The following is a 5,625-nucleotide window of genomic DNA, read 5'->3' as shown; positions in this document are numbered from 1 at the left end:
ACCCGCCCACTCTTAAACAGGCAACATCCCAAGCTCCAGCAGGACCTGGTTACACCTGCAGTAAACTCACTGCAACTTTGCAAAGGCTTCTTCGGGAATAGTTCGTCAGGCTCCTGGGAGCACTGAAACCAAACAGAAATTAAACTGGACAACAGGATAATTTAACCATATTGGCCGGACGTTTGTCTTGCTTGCGAAAAAGATTGAGAGATATAATAATAATAATAATAATAATCCTTGCATTTGATGGGAGGACGTCCCAAAGCGCTTCACAGAACACACTGTAAAGTGAATTGACTGTATATTTGTGGGCGAACGCGGCAGCCAATTGCGCACAGCAATGTCCCACAAACAGTCGTAGATTGAAAATGACCAATTTATTATTGTTTTTGGTTTTTGGAGGGATTATTATAGAGTAGAATGACCCATTTACTGATATCGCTGTGGAACCATTACCATATCATCTGTCTATTCCTCAGACTCACCGAACCAGTGTGCAACCTGGGCGTCAGGTTAGACCCACAGCTGTCCTTCCTTCCCCTCATCCGGTCCCTGACCAGGATCACCTTCGTCCACCTCCGCCATATTGCCCGCCTCCGACTGTACCTTACCCCAGACAGAGTCAAAACCCTGGTGCATGCATTCGTCACCTCCCGACTCGAACTTTCAAAATGTCCTCTTCGCCAATCTCCCCAGCTCCACCATACACAGGACCCAGCTGATCCAAACCTCTGCCGCCCGCATACTCACCGTTAAACTCCCCTATCACACCAGTTCTAGCCATAACATTTTCCAGGAGATGCAATGGGGAAGATGGGGACCACAGTAGGAATATCTGGAAGGAATAAGCTTCATAGGCTAACCTACCTTTACTCATTCTATATTTTCTTGTGTTCTTTAAGATGATTCTAATATTCATATCTTTTGTAATATAAATTCTGTGATCTTTCTCTCATTATTATTATTATAGTTATTTTATTTTATTTGTGTTGATAGATTACTTCTTTTGTCAGTGAAGGCAGAACACAGTAACAATCTAAATATCATAGAGACAATCTTAATATCTCTATATGATATGTACTCTCAGAGAGTTGGAAATTCATTACTGGAGGGTACTTCTGATTGAAGAATGAAGATCCTTTATGAGATGACATATCTAATTTTCGTCTTCATTCCAACACCATTTGTGTAGAAACACAATTTACATTTATATAGCGCCTTTCACGTCAGGAAGATATCTTGAAATGCTGGCTGGACACAGGTGCTAGTGGGAGCCGAGGAGGTGTGGGGAAGGGAAAGATGACCAAAAACAGTCAAAGAGGGACGTTCTTCAGAACAACAACAACAAAATTACATTTGTATAGCACCTTTCACATCAGGAGGACGTCCCAAGCCACTGGACAGACAGAGTTATGGACCCGAGCTGAGGGTCGGGGTCAGGGAGGTTGTAGCGCATGGGGGAAAGCAGGGGAGATCAAAAGCACGGTCGAAGAGGAGGGTCTTGAGGTGGGTCTCGAAGGTGATGAGGTAGGGGGTGAGATGGAGGGACTGCGGGATGGTGTTCCAAAGGATGGGTGCAGTGTGGGGGAAGGCTCACCCACCAATAGTGGAGCAAGCAAAGTGGGGGATGTGAAGCAGGTTGGAGCCCTCTGAGCAGAGGGAGTGAACAGAGTGGTAAGGGGTTAGGACGTCACAGAGGTAGGGGGGAGCAAGACCCTGGAGGGCTTTGAAGATGAGGACCAGGATCTTGAACTGCATCCTATGGGAAGCCAGTGGAGTTGGGTGATAGGGTCGCGGAGACTAGTGCGGAAGAAGACACGGGCTGCAAAGTTCTGGATGATCTGCAGCCTGTGGAGGGAGGAGTTGGGGAGGCCAACAAGCAGTGAGATGCATAGTTGAGCCTCGATGTAATGAAGGCGTGTATGAGGATTTCGGCGGCCTGTGGTGTGAGCCGGGCGATGTTGCTGAGGTGGCAGAAGGCAGAGCAGGTCATGGCGCAGATGCGGGATAGAAAGAATAGTTGAAGGTTGAACAAGATGCCAAGGTTCTGGACTGGCTTAGCAAGGTGGAGTGTGCAACCAAGGATGGTGATGCTATCAGCGCCTGAGGTGAGGAGGCGCTGATGAGAGCCAATCAGGAGAGCCTCGGTCTTGTTGACGTTCAACTGAAGAAAGTTAGCTCTCATCCAGGACTTGATGTCCGACAGACATTCTGTCAGCACAGCAGTGGTCCTGGATTCAAGGGTGGAGGCAGAGAGGTACACTTGGGGGTGTTTCGCATACACATGGAAATTGACCCCATGTCTGCGGATAATGTCACCAAGACGGAGCATATAGATATTGAAGAGGAGGGGACCAAGGACAGAGCCCTGAGGGACGCCGCAGAAAACGGTCCGGGGGCTAGAGGAGAAACCGTTTGAGGAGATGAAGTGCAGGTGGTGTGAGAGGTACGATCTGAACCAATCAAGAACAACGCCGTGGAGGTTGAGGTGAGAGGAGAGGCGGTGGATGAGGATAGAGTGGTCAATGGTGTCGAAAGCAGCAGAGAGTTCAAGGAGGATGAGGAGGCAGAGGGAGCCCTGGTCGTAAATGAACAGAAAGTCATTTGTCACTTTGACCAGAGCAGTTTCTGTGCTGTTGGCGGCACGGAAGCCCATTTGGAAGGGTTCAAAAAGGGAGTGGCGGGAGAGGAAGGAGCAAAGCTGAGAAGCAACAACTCATTCCAGGACCTTGGAGAGGAAGGGGAGGTTGAAGATGGGGCGGTAGTTAGGGAGTAGAGAAGGGTCCAGGGTGTTTTTTAAGGATAGGAGTGATCAGTACCAGAGGACAGGGAGAGGTTAACAATGTCAATGAGTAGAGGGGCAAGAAGGTGGAGCTGGGAGGTAAGGAGGGGGATTGGGATGGGGTCGAGGCAGCAGGTTGTGGGTTTCATATGGGTTATGGTGGTGATGAGAGAGGAGGGGGAAACAGGTTAAAAGGTGTAGAGGGAGGGGTGGGTAGGGGCTAGGGTGGGAGGAGATGGGGAAGAGGTAGCAGTTGCAGGGACAGCGGAGAGTATTCCCTTGACTTTGGATTCAAGGAAGTCCAGCATCGCCTCGCAGTTGGCATTTGAGGTGAGGAAGGGTGAGGTGTGAAAGGGTGGGTGGAGGAACCAGTTCATGATGGAGAAGAGGAGTCTGGGGTTGTCTTTAGCTTCCAAGATTGTCTTCGAGTAGAACGACGATTTAGCACTTTACTGTAAAGTAAATTGTCTGTATATTTGTGGGCGAAACACGACAGCCAATTGCGCAAGGTAGTGTCCCACAAACAGTCGTGGATTGAGTGACCAAATTATTATTGTTTTTTTCTTGAGGGATTATTATCCCCGGAAAAGCGATCTGCCAATTGACTAACAGCCGGATTCCTACTTACTGCTAGGTAAACGGAGGTTTGTGGAGTTAGGAAACTTGCCAACATTTTGCCCTGCCGGGAATAAAACCCAGGTCTCTCGCTTGCGAGGCGAGCGCTCTAACCACTGAGCTACAGACTCCATATAGTGTGAAAATAGTGAAGATCCCAGAAAATAAATCTGTACAGCACTGACTGTGGAAAACACGGTAATCTAATGCATTATAACTGTATGAGTCTCAGTTATGTAGGAAGATTTACTCTCCCGGTTATGATGGTTGGATCATCCATTAAAAAATGTAGGCAATATATTTGGCCATTTTTAAGAACCAAACTAATTTTGGATGCAATTTTTTATCCCAAATGTGACTCATTAAAGCCATAAATGCTGATTAGTTGATATTCTTAGCACTGCAAATCTCTTTGAATTGAAGTTCAGCTTTGAACAGCATAAAGTAGGAGCAGACAATATAAAAGCAACACACTTATCTCTCTTCTCTCAATAAAAGAAAACTGGTTAATTACTAACTGCAACTGCAAATACAAGGATTATGATTATTTCTTTATTAATAATAATATTGTCTTATCATAATGCATACCAACAGTGGTCCTTCTAGCTACAGATCCTTTCTATATATTTAGATTTTGTTCCCATATTAAATAAATGGAAATATTTGAAAGGGTCTCATCATGCACTTTATACTCCCAAAAGTATAAGCATAATCATTTGTCAAATTTTAGACATTGCTGGTCGCAAATTGACTGCTGCATTGGCCTACAAAATACTGTCACTGCACTTCACAGTAAAATGTTGTGAATATATTTGAGGCATTTTGCCAATGTGATAAGGCACTATATAATAATAATAATAATCCTTGCATTTGATATAGCGCTTTTCACGTCGGGAGGACGTCCCAAAGCGCTTCACAGAACACACTGTAAAGTGAATTGACCGTATATTTGTGGGCGAAACACGACAGCCAATTGCGCAAGGTAGTGTCCCACAAACAGTCGTGGATTGAGTGACCAAATTATTATTGTTTTTTTCTTGAGGGATTATTATCCCCGGAAAAGCGATCTGCCAATTGACTAACAGCCGGATTCCTACTTACTGCTAGGTAAACGGAGGTTTGTGGAGTTAGGAAACTTGCCAACATTTTGCCCTGCCGGGAATAAAACCCAGGTCTCTCGCTTGCGAGGCGAGCGCTCTAACCACTGAGCTACAGACTCCATATAGTGTGAAAATAGTGAAGATCCCAGAAAATAAATCTGTACAGCACTGACTGTGGAAAACACGGTAATCTAATGCATTATAACTGTATGAGTCTCAGTTATGTAGGAAGATTTACTCTCCCGGTTATGATGGTTGGATCATCCATTAAAAAATGTAGGCAATATATTTGGCCATTTTTAAGAACCAAACTAATTTTGGATGCAATTTTTTATCCCAAATGTGACTCATTAAAGCCATAAATGCTGATTAGTTGATATTCTTAGCACTGCAAATCTCTTTGAATTGAAGTTCAGCTTTGAACAGCATAAAGTAGGAGCAGACAATATAAAAGCAACACACTTATCTCTCTTCTCTCAATAAAAGAAAACTGGTTAATTACTAACTGCAACTGCAAATACAAGGATTATGATTATTTCTTTATTAATAATAATATTGTCTTATCATAATGCATACCAACAGTGGTCCTTCTAGCTACAGATCCTTTCTATATATTTAGATTTTGTTCCCATATTAAATAAATGGAAATATTTGAAAGGGTCTCATCATGCACTTTATACTCCCAAAAGTATAAGCATAATCATTTGTCAAATTTTAGACATTGCTGGTCGCAAATTGACTGCTGCATTGGCCTACAAAATACTGTCACTGCACTTCACAGTAAAATGTTGTGAATATATTTGAGGCATTTTGCCAATGTGATAAGGCACTATATCAAATGGAAGGATAATTATTATCGATTTTGCCTTATTGTAGTACATATCCTCACAGGCATTTCAAAAACAAAGGGAGCAGAAATGCATGTTGCCCCATGTGCACTCAATTATTTTAATAGAATAGCATATTATTTCAGGAACTTTATCTAACTTTAACAAAGCAATAAAGGATTGTATCAAATGCAAGGATTATTATTCCTACAAATTCAAAATGTCCAAAAACATTGCAGTTACAGAAACCTACCTGTGACACTAATGAGAAACTAAAATTTGACAAATGATTATGTTTATA

Source organism: Callorhinchus milii, unplaced genomic scaffold (genome assembly GCF_018977255.1).
Source record: "Callorhinchus milii isolate IMCB2004 unplaced genomic scaffold, IMCB_Cmil_1.0 Scaffold3, whole genome shotgun sequence".
NCBI lineage: Eukaryota > Metazoa > Chordata > Chondrichthyes > Chimaeriformes > Callorhinchidae > Callorhinchus > Callorhinchus milii.
Note: the sequence above shows the minus strand (reverse complement) of the source record.